This window comes from Urocitellus parryii, chromosome 1 (assembly GCF_045843805.1).
Source record: "Urocitellus parryii isolate mUroPar1 chromosome 1, mUroPar1.hap1, whole genome shotgun sequence".
NCBI lineage: Eukaryota > Metazoa > Chordata > Mammalia > Rodentia > Sciuridae > Urocitellus > Urocitellus parryii.
The window spans coordinates 253,852,733-253,867,771 of NC_135531.1; the positions used below are offsets into that span (position 1 = coordinate 253,852,733).

General features: G+C 37.2%; 1 protein-coding gene and 1 pseudogene across 2 annotated transcripts in view; one reads left to right on the plus strand and one right to left on the minus strand.

Moving 5' to 3' along the window:
* The window catches only part of Pard3b (par-3 family cell polarity regulator beta), a 986,773-nt gene that overhangs the window by 420,783 nt on the left and 550,951 nt on the right, over positions 1-15,039 (plus strand). The gene's annotated exons all lie outside the window — the stretch shown is intronic.
* LOC113186969 (heat shock protein HSP 90-beta pseudogene) lies at positions 6,151-8,310 on the minus strand (annotated as a pseudogene).

Sequence of the window (15,039 nt, forward strand, 5' to 3'; positions counted from 1 at the left end):
GATATAGGGAACTTAACATTTCCTCTGCCAATATGTCGATATAAATATTGTTGTTAAGCATGTACAAATAGCAGAACTATTTCAGTCTTTTTATCTCTTTAAAACTAATTTAAATCTGAGCATTAAAAGACTGCTTGATACCATATGTTTGTTTTAGATAGGAAACGGAATCTATTCTAAACATAAGGGCTTATGAAATCTGTATTCTAAACATAAGAGCTTATAAAATCAGAGTATAGCACTGGAAGCAGTGGTAAATTGTTTCATGGCCACAGGCTCCTCCGTCTTAGCAGTGTGTTCCTTTGTAATGTGACTTCACATCTCTTCCCATCCAGCAAGAGGGTCTGTTTCCTCACCCTTGGCTAAAATATGTTACTCATATGCTTTGCTGAGAATCCAGCATTTGCCGGGTAGTCTTTTTACTGTAATATGTAAGACAAGTCTGAAATTGCTGGTTTTTTTCTCTTTGAAGACTATTTAAAAGCTGCTTTTCCATTGGCAGAGAGAAGCAAGTAATTGACAAGTGATTCTCCTGTAGTTAAGAAATCCCTCTGGGGTTGGGGTTGTGGCTCAGTGGTAGAATGCTTGCCTAGCATGCATGAGGCACTGGGTTCGATCCTCAGCACCACATAAACGTAAAATAAAGATATTGTGTCCACCTAAAACTTAAAAATAATTTTTTTAAAAAAGAAAAAAAAAAAAAAGCTGCTTTTGAAAGTGGCTGGAGGCTATGGACACACAAACCTTTTGTGAAAATATTAGATCGACTTTAAGAACACAGACAAAGACAGTGGCAAACTAGAAAGATAACCATCACACATCCCACTTAGTTGCATACATGGAAGGAAAAAAGTGAAAGATATTGCGATGTCACTGGCATGCCTAACCATTTAGCATACTTCATTTTGAGGCCCGCATATCTTCTCTGTGAAAGCAACTCTGTGCCGGTGTGTGTTCCCATCCAGATAAATAAAGTACAGTGGTGGAATGTCATAGACATTATCCAAAGTACATGAATGAAGACACGAATTGGTGTCAACATACTTTCTATTCAACAAGAGATATGAAAAATTGTGCTGTATATGTGTAATAAGAATTATAATACATTCTGCTGTCATTTATTTTTTTAACAAATCAAAATAAATAAATAAATAAATAAAATAGAGTGGAATGACCTAAAAAAGCTTCACACGAAGAGTTATGACGGCATCTGAGCTTGCATATAGAGCTCTTAAGGGTGATTTCCTTCTTTTCTGTAACAACACTGTGTGTATTGGTTTGCTTGCCCTAAAAAGACCTGAAAGATGAGATTGTGATCCTTCATCTCAAAGGATGCTTGGCTCAGGAGCAATTGACAAGTTCAAAAGCTGGATGATTTAGATACCAGCCTTATATCAGCACCTTTCAATTTAATGTTTGCAATAGGTGATAGGTATGTGTGTTAAATTTTGTTATCAGATTCCCTCTCATCTTAGTAGATTCTACTTTAAATTGTATTCTGTGACTTCTTATCAATATTGTCAATGTCATGCTATTAAGTTACAACAAATACTAAGCTAGTGTAATTCAGTACTTATGGGTAGTGAAATAGAAGCATAATGAACTTGTGATAGAAGGTAGATAAAACAAGTATTACCTTCAAGTTTATAATAATTTCATGTTCAGGGATAGTATGGTGTATTCATTCCTAGGACCTGTAGGGAAAACAGTGAAATAAATTTTCTTGTTCTGACAATCCCTTAAAGAGTGTTGGATTTTTCATTCATTGACTTTTTTTTTTTTTTTTTTTTTTACTTATTTATAATCCAACCAATTCCATCCATTCCTGTGATTCTCAAAAACCATTTATGGGAAACATTTTAAATTCTAACCAAATTCTATCTTTCCCATACTTTAGCAGTCACTCTACATCTGCTTTTCCTTTGAAAGTTGGAACTTAAATACTTTTTACAGTTTTCCTCTTCCCGAGGAAGCAGAAACACAGTCTACTTTTATACCTATACCTATATTCTTGCATTTTGATGTACATTGAATTTGATGCCAGGAGTTGCACAGAAAAGTCAATAATGGTTCGGGGGTCATTGCCTCACTCTGCCGTTGGGTGAATTAGTCAGCTGGGATAATGTTCTCCAGTTTATGTAATGGACCTATTTAGTAACAAGACAGCCATATGAAACACCTGGGTGGTCTTGCAGAGTTCTTTCAAATGGATTAGATATCAGTTATCTAATTTGAGGTCAAAAAAGCTTGGACAGCTGGACCAGTTCCACATCAAGGACAGAATATGACCTCTTCCTATTGAATACATAGGGTAAAAGATGCCTGAGGTAATGGCTGATTCCTGGACTCCAGGAGCAACAATGGGTCAGCAAATGAGGTTGCAAATCACAATGGCAAATGTTGGGAAAGGCTCCATGCAGGAAGGATAGATTTTCCTCTGGCCCTTTAATTAGGCTAGAGAAGCCCAATTCTGTGTTTTCTGGATTAAGCTGAAGTTGATTGACTCTTGTTTAGAATTTTAAGTGCTGTTAAGTATAAACTCTGCCTACCACATCCATCAGGAAAAGAAAGGGCCTGGGAGGCTTTTTGATACTATACAGAAAACAGCATTTACGCACATGGACAGTGGAATAAAACCACCTTTTGAGAGTTCTTAGAGATAACAGTGGCTCCATGGCCCACCACTTCCTCCAGTTCTTTCAGGGATTTTCAATGATCTAATAAAATGTAATGATTAAAGGTTTCAAATGCAGCTGATAAATCTTATAGGTTTGTGACCAGGATGCCTTAAATTGATTTGTGGATGTTTCTCATTTATCAGGGAGGACCGAGGTGATTTGAATTTAGTACTTTGATGTTGCCAGTAATTGTTTGCAACTGCAACTCAGTGGCCTGAAGGCATGCATCCCTTTTTCTTCTAGCAAAGAGCTAATGAAGAATTCTTTTAGTGGCTGCTCTGCCCTCCCTGGGAGCTCTTGACTAAAATGTAGAACAAAAGAATGGTTCCATAAGTGCCTGGTACAGACCAGCATCACTGCACCAATGAGCCATTCCAAATGTGCTCCACAATGAATCACATAATCATCCCAAGTCCAAATCCCCACATTAGGTGCACACGGGAAGTTTCAGTTCACAGTTTTTATAAGGAAATTATCAAACCATGGGGAAAAGATCGCTTCACTATTCTTTTAGTCAAGATCTTTATACATTTGTTAGGTACAAATGTCTTTCCAAAGTACATTTTAACCAGTTCCCCAGTACTCTAGAAAACATGCTATAGATTGTCTTTCATTGGAAGCCTCACTGCTCTTAGAATGAAAACTCTTCCACCTTTTTGTTTTACTACAATGTTCTAACCAGAATCAGAGTCTCCCCAGTTACTTGCTTCTCTAGTCACTTGGTTCATTTTACCAGTATCCCTGCTTGGATGTCCATTTTGAGTCTCTAAAACCATGTGTCTGTCCATTTACTCACTATAAATGTCTTAGTTTATACCAATATATAATTTCATATATCTTGTGCATTTCAAAATTGTGTTTAAAATTCAGTTCTTCCAAAGAATCTTTTCAGGTAAATTCAACTATTATCTTTCCAGCTATTCCATGGGTTGCCATAAATCTCATAAATACCTAGGCTTCAAGACTATAAACTATAGAAAACCAAAAGATCAAATGACAGAGCAATTGATTCCTTCATAAACCACAGTAATTGACAAGATCATGATCAATATTTCAGAACGTCTTCTGGGGTTGTTTAGCATTGGTGTTGATGTCACTTTTATGCTCATTTATCATTAAGTTGCAAAGGTGATAACATATGCAGCATTAGTGTGAGTAGTGTTTGTTTTAAAATAAATGTTGATGCTAAAGAAAAAAAAGTGTTGGTTAAGGGGAAACAAACCTGACAGTAGCAGGTTTATTTACATGTTGTGGATGCAGACCCTTTTTTGTGATACGGAAAATTTCCTTGTCTAGGACTTTTCAGGTTCCAAAGATTTCTGGATTTTGAGCTCCACCTTTGTTTCTATGACCCTTTTTGGTTCCCTTTCAAATATGTCTGTTAAGGGCCCATGCTGCTAGGGACTTAGTAATTAGCTCAGGTGAGTTACTTGCCATGAAAGAGCTTACAATGTGTTATTGTTCCACCTTCCCTCCTCCATCACTTTCTCTCTCACATCCATATTTAAGGTCTTCTTTACCCAATCTTAAATGCCCATGTTATATATTTGCTTATTTATTATCCATCTTCCCTAACAACCCACGGACTCTTCCATAGCAACACCTTTGTATGTTGGGTACAGATGTATCTGGAGTGCCTGGAACTGCCTGGCATGTTTTAGGTGTTCATTATACATATGTTAAATGACTTAATCAATAAAACATCATAAAAACACAACTATATCCATAAAAGAAAACATAATATGACAATCTAAAAAGATATAGAAGCAGATCAATATTTTGTGGGGCTCTAACTATATGCAATTGAGGGAAATTGCTATTTAAGGAAAGGAACAAAATTTCTGAACACAAAAAAGTATATATGTAAATTAATTATTAGAATGAGAAAAAATTTACAAATTTAAAAAATATAGATGACAAAATATAAAAAATATCTTATTAATTAAAAATATATTAACACCTGAATATATATCATTATTGTGCAATTTTCAATAATTTTTTGCCTGCATAGTCTTTAATCACTTCTCCATAAGAAATGTAAAATCTTTCTTCAGTAGAAAATTCAATCTTTAGCTCAAGTAATCAAAAAAAATTTTTTTTTTGTTTAAGAAATGCTATTTGAGATGTATAACCATGGGGCTTCATATATATTCTCTGTAATCTGTGAAATTGCTATAGGATTGTGGCTAACTAGCATGAGAAATTTAATTCTATGCTGCATTTTTAAGTATATTCCAGTTAGGTAAGAACTTCCCAATTGTCAAGGTGTCAATGAGAACTGAATTATCTACATACAATTTTATACATCTGGTGAATGAAAGAATTTTTCATAGCCTAGTTTCTGGCTTTGTGTACTTCAAATCTTGTTTATCTTCCAGTACCCATATACTTCTAGTGCTCGATACAGAAAGAACACAGTCATGTCATTATGTCACTATATATATTAGTGGGTAAGCTGATGCACTTAGATGAGGGGACATAGATGATGGCAAAATGGGACTGTTCTATATTACACGCTGGAATGACCAGCACTAACTAGCATCTGTGAACCACACAAAAACAACCCACTATATTGAAACAAAATAGATCATCAACTCAGTTTCCCCTTTACTGGATTCTAGAAAGGCTCTTGGACACTGATGGCAGTATCAACCAATAGAAAGAAGAGTGTGATAGAAGGGACTTTAAAGTGATTAAGAGGGACCTGTGATGGAAGGGACAATTAAAGTTTTTTACATAGGTAAATTTTACAAGGTCATAGTCATGTGATCAAGTAACTAAGAGTCCTCCTGAGATCTTGCAGGGGACCCATGCAAATGAGGGTCCTTGAAGTTACTCTTTATTAGCTCCATGACATAGCTGCATCTGAGTGTTCCCAAGAAGTAGAAATTGTTTATTACTGTTGGGAGCAGACCTTTAAAAAGAAGCAGTATTATAACTGATTATAATATTAGAAGTGATAATTTAGAGGTTGGAGGATGCAGGGCATTTTTTAAGCCATAGCAGGTGATCCTATTTGGCGTATACCACGGGGCAAAGAATACAGTAGAAGATGTAATTAGAGAAGTAGGTTGGGGGAAACCACTGAGGTCCTTGAAAACCAGAATAATGAACTAAAGGTTAACATGCATGTGTTGAATTCCCTTCCTTCACCTCTATGATTCATTATACTTTATTTGGATTTATTAACTCATGTATCTTTTTTTCTGTATAATACTGTATCTTCTTTATTTTGTATACTTTAATTTTAGAACAAAATAAAACAACAACACCAAAACATAATACAACATCCAACTCTGCTGCTAAACTAGACAGGAGATGGGGACTTGAGGCCCTTGTTTCCCGCCTTAAGACTCCAAGGATAGGATATAAAACCACAAGAACATCAATCAGCAGCAAAGCCCGGTGGAAAAGGGCCATTCAAGGGTACTGTAGGACACTACATTGAGGGCAGATTTCTCAGTGGCAACTCCTAATCTACTTCTTCCATAAAAAATGCATCCTCGTCACTCTCAAGGAGTGGGTATCTCATCAAGAGCAGCGTTGCTGGTTCTTCTCTTGTTACTTCACCTTCATCAATGCCTAGGCCTAGCTTTATCATGCAGTAGATGTGATTGGAGTAGGTCTAGGGGTCCTCAAGAGAGAAGCCAGAAAAGAGCAGCACAGTTTCAAATAGCAGCAACACCAGGTCCTTGACAGCCTTGTCATTTTTGTTTGCCTCTGCCTTTTGCTCCACAATGGGGTGGCCACCGCTGATCTCCAGGTGCTTTTTAGCCATCAAGTACTCCATTGTAGAGTTGTCTCGGAGTGCCCGGGGCCTTCATGATCCACCCCATGTTGTCTTTCCATCCATAGGTGCTGGTGACCATGCAGCAGGGTGAAGACATAAGCCTATTGGAGATTGTCACCTTATCAACCTTTTAATCCAAGATTTCTTTCATGAGCTTGCTAAGGTTCTCAAACTTTGCCTTGCTTTCCTCCATTTTCTTTTTTTCCTACTTGTCCTCAGGTAGCTGCAATTCTCCCTTGGTCACAGAGACCAGGCATAAAACCTTCAAATCCTTGAACTGCTGCATCAATAGACTCAGTCATATATACTACCTCAAAGCCCTACTTCCCTACTTCCACACACGCTGCACAAAAGCAGAGTTGGCTCTTTGCTTTCACCAGTAATGTAATAGATGGATTGCTGTATCTCCTTCATGCAAGAGACATAATCTGACTGAGGAGTCATCTCATTTCCAGACTGAGAGGTATGATAGCACAGCAGCTCAGAAAGGCATCACTGGTTAGTAGAATCTTCATGGATTCCAAGCTAAAGAGTTTTAGAGAATGCCTCATAATTTTTTTTGTAGTTCTCCTTGTCTTCTGCCAACTCCCAGAAGAGCTCAAGCTGCTTCTTCACAATGTTTAAGCAGATGACTTTCAAGATTTTGCTCTGATGGAGCATTTCTCAGGAGATATTCAGGGGCAGGTCCTCAGAGTCAACAATACCATGAATAAAGCTGAGAAACTCTAGTATCAGCTCATCACAACTGTCCATGGTGAACACATGATGGACATATAGCTTGATGTTGTTGTTGTTCTTCTTCTCAAAGAGGTCAGAGGGAGGTTGCCGAGGGGTGAACATCAGTTTCCTGAATTCCAACTGGCCTTCTACAGAGAAGTGCTTGACTGCTAGATGGTCTTCCCAGTCACTGGTGAGGCTCTTGTAGAACTCTCCATATTCTTTCTGAGTGATGGGATCAGGGTTTCTGGTCCAAACGGGCTTGGTCTTGTTCAGTTCTTCATGATCAATATATTTCTTCTTAATCATTTTTTTTTTTTTTTTTTACCAGTGTCATCCTCCTCATCTGAACCCACATCTTCAGTCTTGGGTTTCTCATCATCATCTTTGTCTTCCTGATCTTTCTTACCTTTCTCTTCCTCTGCCTCATCATCACTGATTTCCTTCTCGTTCCTTCTCTAAATAATGGATAGCCTATGAACTGTGAATGCTTTTTCACCACTTCTTTGACCCATCTCTCCCCTGAGTACTCTGTCTGTTCTTCTTTGAGTTGGAGAATGACTTTATTAACCCGGCCAATGGGTTCACCATGGTCAGCCCATACAGTGAGGGATCCCCAGCAGAAGACTCCCAGGCATGCTGTTCATCATGGTTTATGCTCTGTGATCAGAACCACTTTCCCTACCACCTCTCCCACCTCGTAGGCAGAATCAGATCCAACACCAAATTACCCAATCATGGGTATGTCTGCACCAGCCTTGAAAATCTTCCATAAATGCTTTAGTACCAGACTTGGCAATGGTTATTGCCAAATAACTAATGGTTATTTATGAGATCACCCTTGGTCATGCCAATGCCTGTGTCCACCAAAGTCAGAGTGCTTTACTGAGGGTTGGAGATGATGCCAATTTTCAGCTCTTTACCACTGTCCAACTTGGAAGGGTCTGTCAGGCTCTCATAGTGAATCTTGTTCAAAGTGTTAGAAGCATGAGTGATCAATTCCCAAAGGAAAATTTCCTTGTTGGAATAGAAGGTGTTGATAATGAAAGACATGACTTGGGCAATTTCTGCCTGAAAGACAGATGTCTCCACCTCCTCCTTTCCATGGTGCCCTTCCTCTGGCATCTTGAAGACAAAGGACTGTGTTAGAGTAGGCTGGGCCCAAACATTATACGACTGGCTCGAGACGCCTAGGCTGTGTGGGTGTGACTCAAGAGCTTATCAACTCATGTATCTTTATTTGTATTTCTTATTATTTTATCTCTTTCATAGAGCATTTGCCTTGCAGAGACCAGGACCTTTGTAAGCATCCTGTGTCTTGTCATGGCTCTTTTTCCAACCAGGTGCATGTCCAAGACCTGCCATTAACTGACTTTAAATGGAATGACAAACTGATGTTGTAACAGTTTATGTAATTGGCAAAATTGTAAATTTGTATCTATTAGCTGGATTATATGTGAAAACTTCCATAGTCGAAAAACCTGTACTCTCAGGAATGTGGCAAAAATACACTTCAGTTTGAAAACACAAACATCTTCAGAGAAACTAAGTTAAAAAAAAAAAAAAAAGTCTTGTTTTTGTAGCAGTGGCATTCCAATTCAATTTAAGCAGCTTTTCATATACTGAAAGGGCTTTATCATGCATGTGTTCATTCATATCCATTGTGAATTCAGTGACTTTTCTGTGAATTACTTGCATTTGTGCCATTGTGTATTGGACAAGCAGGGTTTTTGCAATCTGAATGAAAGAAAAATGGTATTAAGTGTTAGTTATCTTGAACTTCCTTGTTCCTTTTATAGCAATACTGGGAATCTCTTTCTTAATGTGGTGATATTTAAGTCTAAAATTTCTGCACAGCTAAAACTTGACTTCGTTTCTCTTGTGTGGATTTTCCATCTCATCGTTTGAATGCATGTCACAGCTGCTGCATTCATCACAGACAGGCACCAAAGCAGGTCAGGCACTCCTGCAGTTAAAGTGATCTCTTCTCGCTACTTGGCCATAAATTGTATGGCTATTGATACCATTACCATTTTTTTATGGGTCTCCAGATTTCGGTACTGTGGAGTTTGTTAGGTATCAATTGAAAAGCCCGATCTGATACCCATAAAACTCCTTACTATAAGAAAATCTAGTTGTCTCCAAAAACAAATGATGTACCACTTTCGCTAGTCTTTTACTGAGGTTTGACAGGAGTAATAGGAATACTGGCAAGGCATGTAAATCATTTGCAAGGGAGAGGCACTCCAGAAGAGAGATGCCCATATGACCATGTGTTTATGTTTGCCCCTTAGATAATCAGTTTTCACCACCCTTTCCTATTATCGGTATCTTCCTATCAGAATCTTTCTTTTTGCTGATTTCTTCAGATTTAAAGAATTGCTAATGAAAAGAAATTATTCCCCTAACTTCTGTGCACTTAATCACATAGAGGATGTGACCCTCATGGTAGAGAAGAGTCAGGTGAATAAAAATGTAGTAGAAATCAAGTCCAAAAGACTAGGAACCTATTTTCTCGTACTTCAATTTTTTTTATTGGCTATATAAATTCTAGATCCTCTCTGTAGATCTGGAATGGGACTTTGGCATGCTCTTCCAACAGTACTCATGTCGCTGATGAGGAAAGGATGGACTTTGAGGCAAAACAGCTTTCTGGAGGTGACATAATGACAGAGTCACCTTTAGAAGGCACATATTTCTGCAGTAGAAACCCATATTTTCATGTCAGGCTCATTCAATAAGTTTCATTAAAGTTCAAGATAATTGCAAGGTACTTATTCCTGGTGATAATTGCAGAGTCTATTAAGGAAATGTACTATATGAAACCAAGATGCAGCCAATGATAATGTCTTACCATACTATTAATAATGAATCACCTCACAGAATTTTTTTCCAATTTCTTTAACTTCTCTTAATCTATAAGAATTTTGGCCATTTGTAATTTGCTTTCATGATCAATGTGAAAGATGTATCAATTTCAAAGTATTTCAATTTGAGGCACTTTTTAATGTTTATATTTGTCTTTTATTTTAAGTGTCAGCAGTATTGGAAGGCAAGTTTTTTTTTTCTTTCCCTCCAACCATCCAAGTATTTTGGCAATTTGATAATTCAATAACACTGAAGGAATTTACTACAGCTAGGGAAAGTTGAGACTTTTTTTTTAAAATGGCCTTTCCCTATTTGCACATTAACACGTTATCATATTAATCCCAATTCCCTTCTCCATCTCCCCACCCCCTCTCTCCTCTAAGGCTTTGCTAGCTACTCATGATTCTAGATACCCTTTCTTTCTAAGGATTGAGGGGTAAAATATAATACTGGATTTCTTGTCATTTTGTAATGATGAATAGGCTGTATAACAGCCTATTCTTCAAAGCCCCCAAACTTAATATTAAATTGACATTAATAAACCTACACTGATTCTTGCACTTTTCCTGTTTTCACCTCATGCTTATCTCTACCCACCCATTCTGGAAGCCAATAAGATTTTCAATATCAACTTCATTTGTATTAATCTTCATGAATTTGAACAATTGAGAATCTAGTCTTTGGTTTCTCAGGCATACCAAGCATTTTAGATTCAAAGCAAATCAGTCTAACGCTCAGTGGGCTGAAGCCAAGGTTGTATTTTCCCTGAGACGAATCATAACAGCTGCCAAAACATCCCTATTGCTCTATTCCAAGCAAGAAGTAGAAGACGAAGATGGGTTATACATGTCTGTTTTATGCTCCTTCTCATTTGCAGGTATGTCATCAATTGCCAAATCCCCCCCGCGTCATCCTCCAGTTTCTCTCCCCATTTCTGCCTGTGACTGCAGAGGCCCTGCATCTTGACATTGCACTCCCAGCTTCTCCGTGCTGGAGGCCCCATCTTACAGAATGTCATGTCAGCACTTTGACTGTGACTGCCCTGGGATGAAATGGCACCAATATTGGTGACAAGCTGGGCTTCTGGTTTTACTCAGGAGGATCATTAACCATCTTTAAATAAATAAATCTCTGCTGCTACACATTGTACAATCTAGAACATGTGCCTCTGTGACTTTTGATGTGAGGCTTATGTTTAAAACCATTGTTTGTTTGTTTTTTCTGCCACCTATATCAGCATGCGTTATGATTGATTCTTCAGGACCTTGGTTTCAGTCTCTATAAGAGCCTATTCTTCAAAGCCCCCAAACTTAATATTAAATGATATCGCCTGTCATTTAAGCCAGGTCTATCCAAACACATCCTTCAATGTGGAAATCATCCATCTCGTTGTATATGTGTGTGTGTGCATGTGCATGTGTGTGTGTGTGTGTTTCTATATAAACAGATTTACATAGAAAACACCTTACATTTGTGCTGGACTTCATAACTTGCTTGACCCATTGGCATAGCAACTTGAGCCTTTAATTAATTGTTTCCTCTTTCAAAATTCTATTCCTCAAACCGAATTAGGCAGCCCCCCTTTGGGCTGCCTTAGTGATACTTAAAGGGGCCATTGCATAAATAAAGGCATCCCTTTGATCACCAACTTCATGATCACTAAAATGTTGATTACTCAGCAATGGGAAGAAGCACCATCATCTATGGGCACCTGGGAACTGGTTCTACTTTATTCTTCCATGAGGCTATGGTTTGACCAATGCTAACTGTGTCAAAACCTGAAGAACCTGAGGAGTCTCGCCATCTTCTTGAAGTGGTTACAGTGAGTGTTTGTATGAGATTTTCTGGAGTGTGGTATAAGCCCTGAGAATACATAGGCAGTATTCCAGTAGGAAGTGAGTTTTTCTTAACATGGTAAAACTCTGTTATGTGAGGATGAAATCACCAGCAGTTGCATGCCCAGTCAAGGACTCTTCTCCTGCTCCAAGTCTCCATCTCTTTGGTTTCCATTGTTTCAGAGTATCTGGATAAATAAAATAGGGACTTCATCCACTCTGGAGTGTGTGGGTGTGCTTGTTGGTATGGGTTCTCCAAGTATCCGCACATAACTCATCTGAGTAAACCTACCTTCATACTGTGCTGAAATGTTCTTTGTCCCCACATTTTTTTTTCTCTGAAATCTAAGCGGAGAATAAGCACCATAACTACTCGTCTTAATGTCATTGTCCCTCTGCTTGTAAATGTCCTGGTGTGTAGTAGATTCTCAAATATTTAACTGAATGGGAAAATATCAGCCATTATATAGGACTTCATGCATTAAAGTTCTTAATATTCCTTATTTTATTTGAGTTTTGCCTCTAGCGGCTTTTAGCTATGATTTCACAGAATATTATCGTTCTTGAGCTGAACTAAAGGCTTCTGCCTTTAAAATCAGAGTCTTTTCTCAATTACTTGAAAGAAATACTAATGAATAGCATTTTCTCCAATTTTTAACTTCCTTCCCATCCTATATATATATATATATATATATATATATATATATATATATATATTTTTTTTTTTTTTTCCTTGAAAGCTTTGACTTCTATTGTAAGGCTATATCTAGCTTCGCACAAAATTAGATTTTACTATTTTCATTGACATATCATTCCATGAAAATTAACTTGCCTTTCAGAAGTTTAGATATTTGAGCAGAGAATGCTATTCGCAACAAGACCTATTTCTTCTTTCTCATGGGGGTAGGACAGGGGAAGAGGGTGGATTGTCTGCCTGTAATTACATAATGGGTAGTGCCACGTGCTAGGCATTCCTTGTGTTTTATTTCCACCTCCCATCAGCTCCATGATATGTTATTACTAGCAGGTTTTAAGCAATGAGACTGTGTCACAGAGCAGTTCAAGCCTAATGTCACAGAACCAGCCAATGGGAAGGTCAGATCATTTGACTCAAAAACCCATTGCCCTGTCCACATGACAGTTAGTGGTATTAGCATCAATTGTCTATTGTTAAATTGTAAACTCCTTCAATGCAGAGGTTATGTTCATTTGTCCCATGGAAGGGAGGTCTCCATAAAACTGGATGGATTTGTCTACTCCTTATTTTAGTTAGCTCTGTTTGGGAAACGTGACTTCTATGTATATCCAAGCATGGACCCAGATCATCTTCAGTCCTTGCCATTATTTGCCTTCCATTATACACCACAATGTATCTCACTGTCTTTAAGCTGTAACTCAGTCTCTTCCTCACAGCCACCCTCAAACGGGGGTTGGTGATTGGAAAAATAATACGAGGAAAAGTTGTTAACTCTCTGAGATAACAGTTCATATTTTAAAATGCTCATTATTAATTCCAATATGGAATAATTTGCACTTGCTATTAACACATTAAGACAGCCAAAGAAAATGGGAAAGTGTCTCAACAGGAGACATTCAAATGTGAAGTTAAAAGAAAAAAAAAAAAGAAACAGAAGAAAACTTTTTTCTGATGAGCTAAGGGTATGTTGAAGATCTAGCCATCATACAGTTTATTTGTGTGGCTTTAGGGTTTTTGCTTTTATGTGTTAATTATTAATAAAATTAATTTTCAACACATCAATAAAAATGTGAATTCTGTACATAGTAATGGCCACCATCTCCTCCTTTTAAATGCCCCAATAGATGATGCACTGGTGCAAAACTGAACTATCACCTTCTGGGAAGTCATACTAATACTGTAGCATATTGATTGAATTCACAAAGCTGAATGTGTTCTACTTTAAAAATATGTCTTTAAGAAAGATAACCTTTTGTCATTAAAATAAAGATGGATAGTGTGACAAGACATGGGCATATATCCTTAAAGTTAAAGAAAACTATCTACAAAAGTTCTTTTTAAAAAGAGTGTTTATTAACCAAGAAAAATCTTGTTATAGGCACATATTCATATGACATACATAGGTATATGTCTCAGCTGAAAAACCATTATAACCAAAATTGTCCCTAAGATTTCCATTTCTGTGCCTCTAAATTAACTTGTTTTTGACGATAAGGAAACACATTGGTGACCCATGGCATTCCTTATTTTTTGGTTATTTGTCTTGTCCATTTTAGGATTATTGAGGTATACTGTCCTGGTCAGGTTAAATGCTTGGGGAAAAAGCCAAAGTTTGATGGAGTTTTCTCCATTTTCTTTGTGATTTTAAAGATAACAGGTGCTTCTGAGGGTACTGCACCCAGACTGACATGTTCAAAATTTCATGTTGCTAGTAATTCCAGAGCTTAGACTGAAAGGAGTTTGTTCTTCAGATCACCTGAAAAAGGGGAAAATACTGTGTGAGACTAGATTTCTTAGTACATTCTCTTGCTTTTTACTCTTGTTTTTTTTTTTCATATTTTATTTAGGAAAAGATTTGCCAACCATACAATTATAGGTATGACAGTTGCTTAAGAAATTTTGGAGATGGAGATGGAAAGGGTGGGGAATAATGTAGGGCTATAGCCATTAATAAAAAAGAAAGGAATGGGAACTTAGATATAATAATACCTTCCTGGCATGGTGTCTGTATCTTGAGTAGCATGTTAATTTCTGATTATGAAATAACTTACATTTCAAAAACCAACTCCTATCTGGACAAGGATGAAAAATATTAACAATTCTGTGTTTTGTACAAAACAAGAATGTTGATATACATATAAAATCAGTTTTATACATAACTTAAAATATAGATGATAAATGTTCCTTTAAGCTGCAATAGCTTCAGAGGTTTGGGAATTATTTTCAGAATATTGATAAATGGGAAATTGCATTTCAACTCTTTTCAAGTCTTTTCCCAAAAGCACACAAATAAAATGTTAATTTTTATGTGAAAGTGATTTTTAAACCGCAAGCAGATTTAAAAACTTTTTTAAGGACTTTTCTCATAGTGGCCAATTTCATATAAAATGTTATTTTAGGCCTAATTGCAAATGGAGTAGTTAGGCTGCCAGCTCTGCTAAGGTTGAATTTCAT